Source organism: Pleurodeles waltl, chromosome 2_1, assembly GCF_031143425.1.
Source record: "Pleurodeles waltl isolate 20211129_DDA chromosome 2_1, aPleWal1.hap1.20221129, whole genome shotgun sequence".
Lineage (NCBI taxonomy): Eukaryota > Metazoa > Chordata > Amphibia > Caudata > Salamandridae > Pleurodeles > Pleurodeles waltl.
The window spans coordinates 901,356,564-901,375,942 of record NC_090438.1 but is presented as its reverse complement, the minus strand read 5'-3'; the positions used below and the strand labels follow the sequence as shown (position 1 = coordinate 901,375,942).

Genomic DNA, 19,379 nt, shown 5'->3' with positions numbered 1-19,379 from the left:
GTTTAGGAAATTAAATTGTATGTACTTTGGCCTTGTATTACGGGAGACCCTTTATGACAGGCCAACATCCTGTCCCATTCTCTTTCCATGATTTTTTGGGCTGGGATTCTGTCTCACTTAGCCCTAAGGTGTGTCATTGGCCTCCTCCTCATGTCATTCAGGAAGCGGTAGAACTATGTTATCAATCATTCATAAAGGCCATAGAATGTAAAAGCTGGAGTATGGCATGTTGGTGGGTGGGTGGGGGGGGGGGGGGGGACTCTGGGGACTGTCCCACAAATCTGCAGAAGTCTTCACTAGAGCTTCATAGTTCAGCAAATTGTCCCTGGGCAATGCATATTACTCCGCCAGCACCTCTAAAGATGTGAAGGTGCCTGCCGAGAAGCAGTCCCCTACCGTCCTCACCCCAGCCTCCCTCCAGTTGGAAAGTTGGGCAGCAATAAAACAAGCAATAGGGTTTCCATGCGGGAGGCCCACCATTGGCAAAGCTGGCGCATACAGCAGGGCTCTCCGGGACCTTACCAGGCAACGGCACTAACAAAACAGTGCCACCTGTAACAGGATGCTCTGGTGTGGGATTACCACATCCAAATGCAGCAACTTGGCCAAAGGAATACCCTAATGAGGGGCCAGGCCACCAGGTCCAAGTCACTCTGCTGAGACCCAAAGTCTGGTGCCCCGAGACCACTCTCGTCTGGTGGGAATCTTAGGTCTGTGACAGCTGTCATCCAAGATTAGTTCGTGGAGTGAGGCATCTACATGTTCAAACCAGGCAGCGGGAATCGTAACCGGAAGGTTTGTAAGAAAAAAAATAAAAATACAACAGGCGAGGGAGTATCACCATCTTGGAAACTGAGATTCGTGCCATCAGTGATCATCATATGGATCTCCAAAAAGTAACCTAAGCCTTAAGGGGGCGAAGCGATACTCCTAGATTCCTCTTTCGAAGATCCTCCACACTTGAGGCTGTTGTACACTTGAATGCCCAGATAGTTAAAGGAAGTGACCATAGAAGCCCTGAGGGGATCTCTGGCTGACGAGAAATTACAGCCACGCAAGGAGACAAACAAGTTTTAGTTTAGTTGCGGCATAGGCCAGACACTTTCCCGAATTCCTCAGGGCGATTGATCACTTCCTGTGTTCCGCTGGGACAGTTTGCTTGATATAAACGGAAGTCATCTTCATATGCTCTTGGCCATCAACCTTTATGCCACTGCTCGGAATGCATCATTAATTGGTCCTGGGAAGTAAATGTCTGCGCCTGCAGTGGTTAAGTGTGTGATGAGTGTGCAGCATAGTTCAGGGTGGATGAGCCATGCTGGTGGTCTCCCATATTTACTCTTTGTCGTGGATTCTAGCTAAGTAGTTCTTATGGTCATTGGATCTCAATCATTGTAGAAGGGTGTTATACTACTCATTTGCCTCTAATAGCTTTCAGGGAGCAGAGGCGATGGATCCTAAATTGTTAGCTAATGTATTGATGATGTCATCTAATGTGTGTAGTTCCTTATTGAGCTCCATACAAATGTCCACTGTCTGGCCTATGCAATGACCATGGAACACAACCTTAAAGGCTTCCCATTCTATCAGGACAGATGACGCTGAGCCTTGATTAGTAGTGAAGTATTCCGTGATGGCTGTATAGAGGGACTCCCTGTAGCAATCATCCTCAAGCTCTACTGATTGAAGCCACCATGAGGGGCTCGCTGGTCTGTCATCTATAGGGTGAAACCCTAGAATGAGAGGGCTGTGGTTAGAGATTTTTGGTGAATTAAGTGTATTGGCTTATCCTCTCAGAACTCAAGAACCTATCCAGCCTTTTTTGGAGGGCATAGAGGTGGGAGAAGAATTAACAGTCTTGCTCTAGGCCATGTTGGGTGCGCCAAATGTCTGTCAACTCCCAATGTTGTAGCAATTCACAAAATCTTGCTGCGATTATCTGGGCCAGTCTCCCTGTAAAAAATGTGTGGTGCAGTCCAGGAGTGTGTGCTGACAAGTGGTTGTTTCTTTTGCTAAGAAGTACTTAGTACCAGGAGCAAGCCTTGAGGAAGTCCTGTAATGGGACGAATCGCGTGTCGGCTGAATTCTTCAATCATTGGCTGAAATCGTGTAAAAGGTGACAATCTTCTACCGCTGGTTGAAATCATGTAAATGAGAACTTAATGATCAAGTTATTTGAAATTAAGTACCAAAAATTTGTTCTTAAAAAGTAGTGGTACTGGATACGTTTGTATGAAGTAACAAAGAAAATGAGAATTAACATTTGTAAACAGTCTTTTTTCAAACTTGATTTAGTAAAAAGGAAAAGTGATTTACACCTGGATGTCTGAAAATATTGTTTTTGTTTTTCTGTAATTCACGTATGCAAAAAAAGTACTTTCCTGGTGATACAAAATACCAAGTTAACAATAAGATTCATAGAAACTTGTGCTTGGTGTGCTCCACTATTATATTGTCTCATTTTGACACTCTCAACCACTGAACTCTACTCCCCTCTACTCAACTCTACGACACTCCACCCCCTGCTCTATTCTATAATGCTGTACTCCAACAAGTCCCCTCTAGGACACTACTCCCCCATTCCCCTCTGACACTCCACACCACTACCTTTTAGTTACACTGAACAGCAGGCACATTGGTGTACACCATGGTAAAAGCGGATTGCCAAGCCAATAACTCTTGTATAGGCGAGACCTTTTGACTTTTCAATGCTTGTTTTGAATGTAGATAGTCAGCTTAAGCTCTACTCAAGTATTTAGATTACCTCGTACCCTAAGCTGTTTTGTGTATCCTTCTGCCTCATATGGAATGCTTGTATTGCAATGCACAAACACCTATTTTTTTCTCAAAAGCGGAGTATGAAGTGCGGGCATCTGTTGAGAGCAACGGTCCCAATCTTTTTTTTTATATTTACAAAAACTGTTCCCCTACTTTTTGTTTAAAAAAAAACAATTGTTCATGAACAGTTGTTGCTGACTTTGAGGTGCCTTTCACTGAAAGGGCAGAGAGAGGATCTCCTGTACTGTGAAGACCAGAGAGAGGCAGTCAGCTAAAGATCAAGCCTTCTCACCAAGTCGCCATCTAACTGAAAGACTTGTAAATGTATGTAGTTGGTTAATCATTAATTCTAAAGGTTGTCTGGAAGACACTGTATTACCTAATTGTTGGACTCATTTGACGCTTCGTAATGACAAAGATTTGTAATTTTTAGATATAATGCAAGGGTGTTACCCAGAGGCATTGCCCCCCCTTCAACAGCTACATAAGGGGGTAGGATTCTTGAGCAGCCGTGTCTTTCTGCAACAGTGTAGAGAAAACCTCATAATTAATCTACAAGAAAATACCAGAGTCAGTGAAGAGGACGAGGAAGATAGATTTAAGAAAATGGCGGCAGGTGAGTAAGTTGGAGCAAGGAAGAAAGAAAGAGGGGTGGATAGGAAAGAATTAAGTAGAATTTGAAGGGAGGGTTAAAGAAAGGTAGAAATGGTGATACGGAAGGTTGAATGAATGGACAAAGGTGAAAGGATGTATAGATGGATGGACGAACGGATGGCAGGGTAAATGGAAAGATGAGCGTGTCAATAGATGGATGGACAAAAAAAATCGACTGATGGTTAGATGATTTTATTGATGGATGGCTAAGTCAAAGGGTGGATAGATGTTTGGATAGATGCATGCATAGATGACTGGTGCGTGAATGGAATGTTGGATGGAATGGCCTAGGGATTGATGGAATGGTGAATTATTGAATGATGGATAATAGTATGAATGGAATAGAAATGGGAAAGGGCGTATGTAAGCAGATGGGTAAAAGGGTGAAAGGTAGGTGTAGATGCTTGGATAAAAGTCAATGGAGCTCTTTTAGGGAGGGGTAAGGCTCACTTGCTTCAGTGGATTGGTGCCATTGGCATCTTTTATTTTCTAGCTACTCCCTTGGTGTTACCCTTGGTGTTACCACTGAGTTCTAGGTTGCGTCCTTCGGAATGGAAACGTAGAAAAAAGGAGTTCACTAGTTGCAGTCGACTGCGTATTACTTAAAATATATGTGATTTAGAAGCACTTTTTTTAAACACATGCTAAAGGTTTTTGTACAATTTGAGACAGTCTATCTTATACTGTTTGCAATACAATTTTAAAATAGTTGCGAATTCACTGTGCTTTCACTATACCTCCACATGTCCCTATTCCTTATTGCAGTAAGCAGGATTCCGTTTTTTGACTGTCTGGTTTAACTCACATACATGTGCTGTGATCATATTAACTAATTACGTTTTCATAATGTAACAGGGTGCATTTCGAAAGATCATATTCACTTACATTTATTTTCCCTTTAAGGCGTGTATTTTATTTTATATGCATTTACCTGAAGGTGAAAGGCCAACAAAAGAGTTGCAGAATATTTTATTTTTAGCCACATCTCTGACCCCACCTTCACGTACCCTGACCCCCCCCCCCATGACTGCATACAGAATCACAGTTCCCTTACTTTTTATGCACTTCAACCATTGCTCAAACGTACACTGAATCATCCCACATTAAATTATTTATTCTTCAGCCTAGGGATATGTAGGTTGAACTTTTGTTTACATTACATAACAATACTTAGAGTGGGCTTTCGGTCATTCCCTTGCTGATGATTGCTTTGCTCCATAGTTGTTTGCTCCACCGAGGAGCTTTTTGGTCTCGCAGTTCTGACTGAAGCAGTTGTAGCCTACCGTGCCATATTTAAGAGGAATATTTGTTTGTCATGCATGTGCTTCCTTTGCTCTCTCCTCCCCTTTTTTCCTCTTTACTTATGTGCGTTCTATGTCACAATAACCTACAATTCCCCGTTGCAATCCCCTTCGTGAGATATGTGGCTTTTTATTTATTTTTTATTATTTTTCAGTAGCCAGCAGCTGCAAAGTGCTGCTTTACTAACTACTACCTTTCTTTATCTTGCTTACTCCCCACCCTCGCCAAGCCAAAATAGTAAATTAAAATCATTGGCCGCCCTGTGTCATGATGCATGTGTCCCTGCTCATGCATCATGGCTCACTTGTGTTTCAAGTAGCACACAGCACACGTAGCAGTGCATGCATGCACATTGGTGACGACCTTCGAATGGGTTTACTAAAAAAATAAATAATGTAATATTGTTTGAAATATGTGTGTATGCATCTTGATACATTAGTTTGCATGCTTCTGTGCAAAGCAGGTAGCTCGTAGTATAAAAGATGAGATTTATTTAGCTTTGCCAATGCTTGTCCCATAAAAGAGCCATCATGAGAGTGGATGAATGATGCCAGGATCTCCACACTTGAGATGCGGGTCCATTGTATTATGAAGGGATTCCACACAGTAGCCAAGGCAGCCAACATGTTAAAGCGATATGTTAAATAAGCAAGAGGGAAACAGTGCCTTGAAAAAAGTGACTACAGAGTGATAGCTGCAGGCAGAACTACAGAACTTTTCTTCTTTACAATCTGTTTAATGCCGCGTATTGTATGCATATGGTATTTCTATACCACTGTAAGTAATTGAAGACCAGCATAAAGTTAAAGAGTAATAGGAGAGACATCTGGGATGTGGAAAGTTAATGCATTGTCTTATAGCCTTCTTCATGGCGTATATCTCGTTATGGTGTTATAAGCAATGCCTATGTAGTGTTCTTTAAAGAGCTGAGTCTTCATCACTATCCTAAATTGGAGCTCATCTGCAGTGAATAATGTAAGATTGGTTCCATCGGGTATCTCCATCAAATAATTGGATTGCTCAAAGAAGGGAAGATGGACTGCGCAGAGAGGACCGTGAGCATAAAACCAATGAGAAGCTGCTGCGCCCAATCACGGAAAGTCAAAGAGAAAAGCACTAACCTGTCCAGTGCTGACTGTGTTGTACTGCTTTTTTTTAAGCCAGGTTGCACAACAGCCTTTTTTAAAAAAACATAAAAATAAATAAATAGCGGGGTGTCTGGAGAAGCAACACAAAGGGGAGAGAGCAGCAATAACGGACACCAAGAGGAGGGGGCATGGGGAAAACAAAACGAGGGAGGTGTGGGGGAGGAAGGAGGTTGTACCAGGTGGGGGTAGGGTAGTGGAAGGGGGAAGAAGAACTAATACTTTACAGCGCAAGCAGTGGATGGGCATTAATTACGTTGAATCAATCTGTGCTTTGTCCTTGTTCAACAGAAAGGAACTCCAGAAATGAAAAGAACCCCACCGGCTCTAGCCACAAAATAAGCTCCACTGGAGTTGATGCAGAGTTCAAGTTCCAGGGTATGCTGGGAACCAAAACAGCTCTTGCAAAAATGTTCAAATAGCCCCTTTTCCTTCCTCCCATTCTCCTTTTCTATCCGTCTAGTCAGTCTCTCCTTCACTATTCTCACTTTTCCCTCTTTGTGATATCTAGCCATTCTCTTGTCTTCTCCTCTCTTTACCTTTCCTCTCCCTCTCTTCCTCTTTTACCGCTGTACCTTCTGCAATAATCTGTGGGGAGGTGGACAGAGTGAGAGAACCTTCATGATGTCCCTAAACCTTAAAAAATTGGCATTGCATATATCCAGTTTATCAGTGATATGTAAGATGAGAAAAGTGCTAAGCGCTGTGAGTTTGAGTTCACAGCTCTGAGAGAGGATTTGGTTAATTTACAACAGGATTGCTTCACCACAAATCTGTCAGTAGTTGGGCTCAATAATACAAAGGTTTTAACATATTTCTTGCCAGCTTGATTAGGTAGTATTTCCATCATGAAACTAGCTGGAGGACGTTTGGGGCAGACGATACTGAGGTACGTACAGTGAGAATGCCCACCTATTAAAGCAACCTATGAAAAGAGTGTGTAAACAGAAAACTAACTGTATTAAGTTAGTCTTGTAAGCTGTTCCCAATAGTTCAGTGCTTTTCCACACCATAATGCCTTTTTTTCAGTGCTTAATTTGTAAAAGAATGAGTGGCGGCGCTCAAAGATGCGCTCAGAAACCCTAAGTAGGTACAGTTTAAATGTTAGCGCACCCCATACCAAGTCTGCATCCACCTCGTGCCTTTTTAGTCCACTGCCAGACACACTCTACTTAATTTCCTTCCTGCAGGTTTCTGCTTTCTCCTTTTGACAGTTTTTCCATCAGTGTTTACTCCAGTGTTTCCGTTTTGTTTTTCTCTCTCTCAGTCTCTGTAAATGTCTGACGCAGAAAAATTAGTGCTGGGGCCCCCACTAGCTCAAATTAAGCACTACATCTTTTTTTATTAGGAAAGTCCAGTGGCTTAAGATTACAATATATCTGAACTTATAAGTACCCAAATTAAATTGCTATTCAAGCAGAAATTTCTAGGAGGCAAGGGGAGCAGTATACTAATATTTAGAAAATGACCTTCCCTCCCAGACGCTGTAGGGTATGAATTTCCTTGATCTATGGTTGATTTATGTGAATATTAGTAATTTGCTTAGCTAGTTTAGTTCAGAAGTATAGTAATTGGTTTTAAATATAATCAGACTTTTTAATAAATTATTTGGTCTCGTCTGAGACAGCACATGGGTATTTTGTTAGCTTGCTGGGAACTCGGATGTCACTCATGGCTAGCCATTGGTTCGCTTCATTGTCACTCTAATTAGCTTCTATCTGTTTGGTCCGTGCTTACTGTCCTCACTTTCTTTTCATCTCTTTGACTTTCCCATGGAGCATGACCCAAGTACTTGGATCCTTCTACTGCACACGCTTTCAGAGCTTCTTTTTTGTTTTACTTGAAGTACTCCATAAGATGAATGTGTTTTCAGGCTGTTTCCAACAAGTGCTTGTACTCCCCACTCCCATGTCGCTCTTGCTTAGCTGTGTGCTTTGTTCACCCTCCAGGCTGTTGCATGCCCCTTTCACCCTTACATACTTTTCCAAGTTCTTGCTTCACCCCTCCCATCATCCCCTGTGTTGCCGCTTGCCCCCTCCCTTCCTTCACCATAATGTTGTTTTCCCCTCTCACCCTTCCATCCCTCTCCATGATGTTGCTTGTCCCATCTCGTCCCTCTCCATTATGCTGCTTGTCCCCTCCCTTGTTGCTGATTAACCCCTCCTACCCCATCCAGTGTTGTTACTTGCTGCCTTACGCCCATCTCACATTGTTGCTTGCTCCTCCTGCTCCATTCTGTATTGTTTCTTGCCCTCTCCTACTCATGTCCCGCAAGGAAAAAAAGAGCTGTGACACAGCCAGCGCTGGCTACGTCATAATCCTTTTTTTCTAATTTCCAGCTTGCCCCCTCGCTCCTGTCCCAACTTATGATGTTGCTTCTACTCCCACCATCCTGTCCCTCTCAGTGATGTTGATGTCCCTTTTCATTCTCCCATCACTCTCCATGATGCTGCTTGCCCCATCCCGTCCCTTGCCACTTTTACTCTCCTATGTTGTCGCCTGCCCTCTCCCGTCCAGCCTGCATTGTTGCTTGCCCCCTCACATCTGCCTGTCCTGCCAGAAAAGAAGTGATGTAACGTGCCAGCACTGGCCACTTGTTGGTGCTTTTTTCCCCTAACTTTCAGCTATACTGCACCTCAGCTGCGCTGCTGTACAACATGACTAAAAGACATTGGCAAAGCCAATAGTTCTTGTAGGCAACCTGGCTTTTACGTTAGTGATTCTCACTGTTGCTCATTAAATAAATGCCAGAAATAGATTTGACTGGAACAATAAAACCTATGCCTATGTTTGGTGGCTATAAATAGGCATTGTTAATCAGTGAGGACGAGCTATACATTAGAAAAGTGGTCAAGCATTCCCTCCTGATCCCCTAGCTGTAGGAACTCGATTATTTTTTGGAATGTTATGAAATTCTGAATTGAATTCGAGCAACCAAAGTTATTTTAGTAAGACAATAAATTGGTTATTACATTGGAATATGTTCTTGATTCATTGTGCAGACAATGTTTGTCAGTGATTATGTAGCGAAAGCAAAGGGTTATACGCTGATTCCGCAACCTTTTTTCCACATGGACAATCTCATAACATTCTTTTTCAAATCCTGAGGACCCTCTTGATGAAAACCCTTACAGGTCAGAAAAAGTAGCTAACAGGGAACGCAATTTGATTACCTATAAATTATTGTTAAGAAAATGTATTTATAAACCGCTGCCATTTCTTTATAAAAATTAAGCAAACAAAATTGCTCCCACAAATAACTGATTCTCAGTATCACTATTAAGAGCTAGACTGTCTACTTAGGACACATGAATGCTCGATGACTCTTCTCAAAGTCTAGTAGCACAGAGATTGAAATAAGACTGTAAATCCGGAGGATTGTGTAGATTTGACCTACAAATATGAACAACAGTTCCAAGAAGGATGACTACACTGCTAAAAGTAACCTTAAATAAAGTGCCCTCCCCTACCAAAGGCAGTTGGTGGTGCATAGATATTCCTCCATTATTCCGACTCCTGGGCAAAAATTCAAACAATGTTCCAAGGGTTGCGTGAAATTCTTTGAAATGTCTCAATATTTTTAAATTTTATTAAATGCTTTTATTTATATTTTTACTATTCTATTCTTTATATTTCTTATTCCACAATTTCTCTAGGAAGTCCATAGTTCAGCGAAAATAACTGATTATTATGCTTTGGAGTTACACTGTGGCATTTCAACTAGATGTTCTGCTCTAGAAAATTGAATTCATAATTACTAGGTTTAGGTTCTAGGCATTTAAATGTTTGTTTCAGGGCCTCTTGTTTGATGGATGGCACTACAGAGCTTTGTTTATCCGGACTTGTATTTGTGCATCTTAGGGGACATGTCCCAAATGTATTTAAGTCCACCACAGCTGCCTCACAAGCATATTAGAAGATGGTGGAATAGAGCTCGTGTGGTCAAATGTATATGATTTTTATCAATTTTTTGCACGTAGTGTAACCAAGTTTCTGTCGTGAACATGGAAGCATGTTATGTAACCTGACAATTTTCAAGTGACCATGGCTTTAAAAATCGTATTATGAAGTTCTCTGTATTCCTTCACTATGAATGATCATTGAGCTTGAAAAAAAAATATAAGCTAAAAACTGTATAATGAAAGGAACACTGGTTTGTAGGGCAGCAAATTGCTAATATATTTGTTTCGGTTGGATTTTAGGTCATGTGTATTACTTTAAAAAGCTTTGCTCTTTAAACACGATGAGCCGTTTTCAACTAATTTTACTGCCTCTGCGACTTAATTTTGTAGGTTTTAGAAAAAAGACGTTGGTTGTCTTTGATATTTAATTCTGGATTTAGGCAAACAATTCTGTCAGACGCTGTGACGTATACTTAAGTGTTTTTATATGCTGAACGGAAACCTTTCTTCTGAAACGTGATGGTTGATATTTGATTGACGACTAAAATCACAATGGTGTTTTGTAAAGCCATTCCCAAACTTCAACATTTGATTACACGTTTAGAAAAGAGCAGCATAGAACTACTTACCTGCCCCAGAAAAATAATTATGTGAAAGGGCTTCCACACCTCACACTTTTATGAGAAACGTATATACATACTCACATGCATGCTCTACTGCATTTGTCACAATATTTAGAATTTTTTTATGTCAAAATATTTAAAGAACATCTGTGTATATAGCCACCCAGATGTGAAATAATAACAATCTTTTAGACCTAAATATTGAATTACTGTATGTTAGCCTAATACAAAATCAATTAATAGTTAGTTACAGATATTATTAAAAATTCTGGGAGATCATTGTCAAGCTAATAAAATGAACACAATACAGGTTTATTTACAAAGGTAATTATTTTCTGTTTTGAAAAAATATATACTTATACCGACAGTTGCATTGATGTTTTTATATAGTTATGAGAAAGTGGATTATTATTTGGGTGAGTGGTAGTTCACCAGAAGTAATAATGGCACTATTTTTTATAAGGTCCAGTAAAACTTTCAGTAACTTATACCCGAGCTCAACCCCGATAGTTGAAAACACAACAGTATAAAAATTCCCCTCCGGTTTGTTAAAAATAGGAAATATTTTAATGAACAGAACTACACCAGAACGCAATAAGGTGAACCGGAGATAAGAATTTTTAAAGTTTTATATAAATTTTAGCACCAAAAAGCACAAAGCTCTAACCACAGGCAGTTCTCACTTGAATGGGAAAATGTAAGCCTTGAGCCCGAACGCGATGGTAGGTCCCAGTCAAAGGGTTACCTTTGCCGTTGGAAATTTTCCTGGCGAAAAGGTGGTTGTTGATGAGTTGTTTTGGGGGCAAGGTGAAACAGAGTGGGAGATCGACAACAGTAGGTTGCTGAAGAGCGGGGCCTTGGTGCAGTCATTGACAAAAGAGGAATGCTCTTAGAGGTGAAGTCTGGACTTAAAAACTTTTCTGGAAGTCAGACTTCCTTCAGTGGGGAGTCAACAGCTTTGGCTTGGCATTATTCCCGGCCTGCGTTTGGTTTTTTAGAAGAAAAGTAAGCAAAACGATTTTAAGTCCCAGCTTTTGCAGTTTGGGCTGGAGGAGTACACTCTAATACAAGGCAAGAGTTCCAGGACCTCAGGAACAACACTTGGGGAGGGGTGGGAGGGGAGAGTATCTGTTTCAACATAGGCCACCAGGGCAGACCCAGTTAGAAATGTCAGCTGGGCTCTTCAGGAAAGTGGGCTTTTTACAGCTTTTGTGTCCCTGTAGCTTAACAGGAGGTCAGCCAACACACCCAACTTCTTTATCCTGGGTACAAAGGAAAGCAAGTTCAGCCCTTGGGGTGTTCCGCACAGGTCACAACAGCAACAGTAGTTCACCTTCTGTCTTCCACGGCCCAGCAGTGTTTCGAAGAGGCTTCAGGGGATGCCACATTTATATCCAGTGCCAGCCTGTGGGTGGGTGAAATTCCTGGCCGCTCCCTAACCAATGGGGTAAAAGTTCCCAGTGATGAAGCTGCCCACTTTTACAACATTCCCTGTATGTTTTACTGTAACTATCTGTAGGAAGCTGGCCTGGTGTGATGGGTACCTAAGGTACTTACACCTTATACCAGGTCCAGATAATCCCCTATTAGTGTAGTGTAGGCAGTGTCTAGAAGCCAGGCTCTCTAGAGGTAGCTGTGGATGAGCAGCCAAGGCTTATATAGGAGACATGCAAAGCTCATGCAATACCACTGTAGTCACACAGCACTTACACACATGAAATAATACACTCAGTGTAAAAAAAATAAAGGTACTTTATTATGGTAACCCAACACCAAAAACATTATAGAGGCAATACTACCTTAGGAGGTAAGTGATACACAAGTTATATACACTAGTTGTCAGAAATAGGCATACGAATAATTAGAAAACAGTGCAAATAGTGTAAAAACACAATAGAGAACAGTGGGCCTAGGGGGAGCAGAAACCACTTACTAAACAAATGGAAGGTAATAGTGTCCCCCCACCTAGGTAAGTGGAGTATGTAGAGGGCTGCTAGGGGTACCAGGAAAGCACAAAGGTAAGTACCACAACAACTCCAGCAACCAAATGGAGCCCACGCAGCACTCCAAAAAGGAGTCCCATGCCGCAGGAGAGCCACTCAGTGAAGCTGTGCATTGCAGGAAGGAGTGCTGGGGTCTGGAGCTACACAGTACCTGAAGACCCTTTGGAGGAAGTGCCAACAGGCCTTGGCAGCTGCAAAGGACGTGGTGCTGGAGGGTACTATCCTGTGTGGGAAGGCAAGGGCTTACCTCCACCCAAGTTGGACAGCTGGTACAGAGGACCGTCTGGACCACTTCCAATCACCACCCGTGTTGCAGGATCCATGCAGCTCAGCAGGAGAGGGGATCCATGCAGCTGGTCGTCATTGCTGTTGGTGCCTGCAGATGCAGGGGAGTCACTCCTTCACTCTAAGGGAGATTCCTTCTTCTTTCCTGTGCATACTGATGACGGGCTCTCCTCAGAGGATGCACAACTTGGTAAAATGTTGCAGAAGCTGGATCGAGCCGGAAAAACAAATTTACAGGTGAAGTGTTTGTCTTTGTTGCAGATTGTCGTGTCCTGGAGAGTCCAGATGCAGTTTCTTTGGTCAGAAGTCAAAGTAAGCGATGCAGAGGAATCCTGCTAGAATCTTGCAAGCCGAATCTGAGGAACCACCCAAAGGAGAGACCCTAAATAACCCTGAAAGGGGAATTGGTCACCTAACTGGGTGACCACCTATCGGGGAGGGGCTCTGACGTCACCTGCCTGACCTCGCCACTCAGATGCTCCCTTGACAACTAGTAAACATATTGTTTATTGAGCTTGTGAGTTCTGAAAGGTATGGAAGAGGTGAAAGGGAAAGACTTCTTGAAGGCAAGTCCAATTCTTCCCCTATCCAGAGCTTCCTGTGCCCACCTAGAGGCGTGTCTGTGATAATGGGCAAAACTTCCTCTGTGATCACTGAAAACCAGTTCTGGGGGCAACAGCTCCCCCACTGGGAATGGTGCCTGGCTGGAAAGTTGGACAATAGAGGGGATAGGCCCCCAGGTGTGTACTAAATCTGCCTGTGCAGGATAGACATTCTTTAAAGTTAAGTGAATTTCTGGACACAGCCAGATGGTCAGTGGAAAGTCAACCCCTCTCCTCTCCCTTTGTCTCAGTTCTAGTAGCCACCTCACACCAAATCGAGAAGCCATTCAGCTCCTGGATAAAACCGAACAATGGCAGAAAGGCACATTGGGCTCAGGCAGGAAAATGGCAACTTTCTAAAAGTGTCATATCCAAAATACTAATATATAATCCGATTTGACCATTGATTTGGATCGTAAATTGCTATCAAGAGCAGTCCTTGAATCATTTTTCTGGCTACTGCTAGATGCGTTATAATGTAACCCTGTACTTTCCTATGACTATGCCAGCCTTGCCACCCTGAAAAACCACTTTGGAGGTTGTGCAATGTTAAGACAAATAAAACATAAACTATGCATGTCCTGTGTTTTAAATGCCACCCACCCTCCCCTAAGGGCTTTAAGGTGACGTCTAGGTTTTAAAAAGAAAGGTTTAGGCCATGCTTTCTTCTAACCCTGAACCAATGCCTTTTAAATAGCAGAATATCTGGCAGATTTCTGTTGTTATGCAATACACTATTGCTTTTTCTTCCTCAGCTTTAATATCTTAAATGGTGATAGACGTCTTCCTTTTCATTCATTAACTATATGGTTGCTTCTCAATGCTATTATTTGACACATCCATCAGCAAAACTAATCTAAAGAAGATATAGGAGCCGATTTAGGCAAAACTGCTCAGTCCTTACTTTTTAATTATTAAGTTGTTGCATCAGCAGTCAGACTTGCCAACCTACCTTTCAGGCTGTCCTAGACAACAACTGAAGAATATTATACTCCTCTAAAACGGACAATTTCATTATCAAACAGTCTTCTAGTTGTAGTTGTTTAACTGTTGTTCAGAAGAGAGTGTCAGTTTAAAGCATATGTTTGCTGTAAGCCCAGGGTGTCTGGTCTCCTGGAGCACATCTTCTCAATTTCTTTAACAGTGCTGTATACCACTCTACTAATAGATATTAGGATGCTTTACTTGTAACTCAGGATTACATTGTTACAATGACAAGTAACAGACCATAGAAAACTCTAAGAAATGCCAAGGAGATAACATGCTAAACATGAGGCTTGAGAACTAGTAAACATATTTGTTTTTAAGTTTGTGGGTTCTGATAGGAAAAGAAGAGGTGAAAGGGTTGGGTTTTTAGAGGCTTTCTGAAGTCAGTTCTCTGTGCTCAGTTACAATGCTAAAAGTTAATGAGTTGCATGCAGCTATATCAGCACCTGTGGAGGATTGTCTCTGTACAGGAGATGGTCTGAATTTAGTGGCCTTGAGTTGTATGGAATCCAAACTTCTAAGGCTTCTTGTGCCCACTAGAAATGGTTCTAAAGTGAGATGGATAAAGGAGGGTTTTTGTGGTGAATGCGATTTTAGGTGAGACTGCACAATTTGAATTTGATCCTTGCTTTTGTGGGTAGTAGTGGAGATCTCATAGCATATGGTTAATGTGATCACATTTTTTGAGGTAGTGCTGTCGGGTGAGTGGAGGCTTTCAACAGCCAAGGAGCAGATTGTAGCGCTCCTATAAGGATTGCATTTCCTAAGTCAACTATGGATATAAAGATGGACTGGACTTCTATTTGTATGTAGTTCATGTAGACTAGATGTTGAATTTATTTGAGGGATATCCAATTTAAATTTGCCAGTTTTCCCACACTATTGATGTGCCATTCGAGAGTAGGGGTGAGAACTGGGTGAAACCAAGAGGTTTCAAAATGGGACTGCTCTGACTTGGTTGAAAAACACTTGAGCATGTGCTATTTTTCTGCCTGGCATATTGCTGTGCCAAGAAAAAATGGATTGTGCCAATCTGTCACAATATTGGGTTTAAGGTATGAAGGGAGGAAGTGAGAATCCCAAGATCCGACACAAGACAATGGGTGGTCCTTAGGGTATTAAGGTTCCTGTTGGCCATGATGCCTGATCCCGCTCACTATTAGCGACATATCCAATCTGCTTACTGTGTTTTATTCTTACATGACGGTTTTAATTATTTATATGATGGATATATTTTGATCGTTTATTTATTTTTATTCTAATGAGTTATTTTGTTTTATATATTGTTGGTATTTAATTGAACTTTGATGGCAATTTTCTGAATAAAGTTTGTATGAATGTATGTAGAAAGGGAGTGAGAATGTGATTTGCCAACATACCATGCACTCATTTGATTTAATTCTCTGCTATAATTAGGCCTTCAATGTTCCCGAGCACTGAAGTGCTTTTCTTTCCAATTGTACGTGTACCTCTTGTTTTTGGATAGCTAGAAATTGATTAGTGATATAGTCACTCTGGGCAGATGCACAGGATTCTGCATATACTGCAGCTTGGGGTCTCTGAACACACAATTAAAAAATATATCTTTTGGTAAAGTTAGCAAGAAAAGACATTTCCTCATGATGGTGCACCACAGACATTCTTCTATACCTTGAAATACTATATGGCGGCCTTTTGTAAGACCTTTGTGTTAGACCTATCAACCCTTGGCATGGTTTACCTTGTATTTTTGGCTTCTGACTTCCTATTTTGATCCCATGCTGAACTTCAGTTTTGCTGGCTTTAGCACTGGTCAGTAATGGTAAAATGCCCAGAGTCCTGAAGCGCAAGTTCTGTCTATCTAAATTGTACTTGTGATTGGTTTATCCTTGATTGGCATATGTGATGTACTAGTGAGTTCATAGTAAAGTGCACCAGAGGTACCCAGGGCCTGTAAATACAAATGCTAATAGTGGGCCTGCAGCACTGATTGTGCCACCCACATGAGTATTCCGGTAAACTTGTCTCAGACCTGCCACTGCAGTGTCTGTGGCTAGTTCGGAACTGCCAGTTCGACCTGGCAAGGGTACCCACTTGCCATACTCAAACCTTCCTTTTACTACATGTAAGTCACCCCTAATTTATGCCCAAGGCAGCCCCATGGGCAGGATGCAGTGTATTTAAAAGGGATGACATGTACTAGTGTGTTTTACATGTCTTGATAGTGAAATATTGCTAATTTTGTTTTTCACGATTGCAAGGCCTATCTCTCTCTTAGGTTAACATGATGATTGCCTTGAAACATCCTTTAAGTGTAATTTCCCATTGGGAGCAGATAAAGATGTGGAGCTTGGGGTCTCTGAACTCACAATAAAAAAATACATCTTTTGGTAAAGTTAGTTTTTAGATCGTAAGTTTGAAAATGCCACTTTTAGAAAGTGGGCATTTTCTTGCTTAACCATTCTGTCCCTCTGCCTGTCTGGAATCCACGTCTGGGTCAGGATGACAGTTAGACTGTTTGGGAGTTCACTCTAGACAGTCACACAAAGGGAGCTGAGGTGTGCTCTGCATATCCTGATGGATCTTCCTGGGCTAGAGTGGTGGGAGAAGCTGACGCTTGCATCTAAATAGGGCTGTGCCTGTCCTTCCACAAAGCAGTCTCCAACCCCCTGGAGTATGTCTGGGGCGAGGGCAGGAAAGGCAGGGTCTTGTGCCCTACAAATACTTTCCTTTGAAGTATGCCTACTTCAAAAGCAGAAATGAATATAAGCATTGTACCTGGGACAACAAGTTCATAACACTTCTGGACTGAGGATATTCTTCCAGGAAGAAGAGCTAGATGCCATAGGATGGACTTCCACTCTGCCTGTTGCTTTGCTGTGCTGGCCTGCTACTTACTGCTTCTGTCCTGGGAGTAAAAGGACTGGACTTTGCTTTCTACATCCTGATTTCTAAGGTTCTCCACAGGCTTGAACTGAGCTTGCCTCCTTTTAGAAGCCTCAGGGACATCAAAGCCTTCATCTGCCCCCCCTGTACTTTCTTGCTCAGAGTCCTGACTTGCCAGGTGGTGCCAAATTCAGTCCCTGGGCCCTTGGAAGTGAGTTCCAGTGAAACAAAGAAGAAACCAAGTGCATCGACTCCAGAGTGACTTCGGAACTGGCACCGCTTTCCAACTCCATGCCATTGCCTGCACCAGAAATTGTGGTCCCTGCCGACTACAATGACTGCAACCAACGCCGCAGCAGCACCTCCAAAGTCCCGCCACAGTGTGAGTCCTGAGTGCTGTGTCCCCAACGTCCGGGACACCCGACTCAGACTGCTGAAGCACCTGTGGCCCTGTGGCATGATTGCGACACCGCAAAATCGGCACCACATGTCTTGACCTACTGGATTCATTAACCCGGCCGGATTGTAAGGAACCGATGCCTCACCACCTCCCCTGCAACCGTAAGAAACTGATGCCTACCTTCCCCAGTAGCAGTAAGGAACCCACACCATGCCGGATACAGCGACGTCTCACCTCCCTGACTCCGGGCAACGTCTTTGTTTATTTTTTAAAGGTACTGTACCTGGAGATCCGTGTAACTCTGTGACCAGTCCGCACTCCCTTGCAAGTGGCATCAGACTGTTGAGAACGCCTCCATCAACGACGTTGTGATAGCCCCAGTGGGAGCTATTGTGCTTCTCAGCACTACACTCATTTACTCTTTCAAAATTTGTATCTTTGCTTGTATATGTTGGGTTTTTGTTATTATAGTCTTGTTTTATCATATAAATATTGGCTATTTTTCTAAACTGGTGTGGAGTACTTTTGTGGTGTTTTTCTCTGTATTACTGTGTGTCCAAATACTTTACACATTGCCTCTGAGATAAGCCTGACTGCTTGTGCCAAGCTACCAAGTGGGTGAGCAGGGATTATGTTAGGCGTGTGACTCTCTTACCCTGACTAGAATGAGGGTCCCTATTTGGACAAGGTGCAAACCACTGCCAACTGGAGACCCCATTTCTAACACTTTGGACAGTTTCGGAGGAGCTACTCCTTCTTTGTTGTATTTTTGAGGTCATGCTGCCTTGCATATGATTTGTTTTTGAGGCCTGTTCGTTTTGCCTGTATTTTCTATTTAGTGCACTTGCCCTTGTTTTCCTATGTGGAAAGTACACATGCCATTAAAATTGTCAGTATGAACAATGTGCAATAGGCTAACCGAATACTCCACCTTGTAAAATAATGATCTTGGCACAAACCCTTCACACCTGTAAAGCAGGTGTATTAGTACGGGGTTCTAATTAGTAAATCTTTGTTTTACAGTGGCGATCTAACTAGCTAATGTCAATGTTCCCATTTCTACTGGGATCTGTTTACCGATGAACAAGGCCTCGTCCTCTCTAACTCTGAAAACATCCCTCTATCAACATGTATTCTTACGACGACTATGCAGTGGCCGCTACAAAATACATCACTTCAAAGCCTAGACAAAGCCGAACGGAGTCTAAAAACGACAAGAAAAGTCTGTCATTAGCACGGAGTATTTTATTTCCACGCAGCCCTCTGAACTGAAAGCTTAGCTGCTAATTAGTACCAACAAGCTTAACGGGTCAAAGGTTTGGACAGTATTTGCGAAAGAGGGCAAGAAGGTCAGCCGAAGAGTTGTAGGTTAAAAAAGCGGGGCTGAATGAAAAGGGCAGCGGGGTGTTTATTTACTCGCACAGTGGCTTGTGCTGAAAGCGGGAAGGTCTAAAATGTTTTCAATGGCGGCAAAGGACACACAGGCTGCGCTCCTTCGAAGGGTCTCTAGTTTGTACATAGGGACGCTCAATTTCCCTTCTCCCCCACATTTCGATTCTTTCAAAATCCCTTTTTTATTTTAGGGATAACTCTACCGAGGAAATTGTTGAATTCCGACTCTGTTATTCTTTCGATGCGCAAACTGTGTTTTTAATGGCGACCAGCTGGATAACAGTATACAAATTGCATATGTATTTGGCAGTGGGAGAAAATGGCACCTCGAAAGTTAATGCACAATGCAGACAGCGGTCCATTCTTACTAAAGAGCAAACAGTAGTCTCTCTACCCTTCTTTTTCATTATCTTCCAAAATTTGAATATTTTAGAAACAGAC

The 19,379-nt window shown here is 42.3% G+C and overlaps 1 protein-coding gene across 2 annotated transcripts in view; it reads left to right on the top strand.

Annotated features, from left to right (window-relative positions):
* Positions 1-19,379, top strand: part of HIVEP1 (HIVEP zinc finger 1) — a 453,353-nt gene that overhangs the window by 403,758 nt on the left and 30,216 nt on the right. The gene's annotated exons all lie outside the window — the stretch shown is intronic.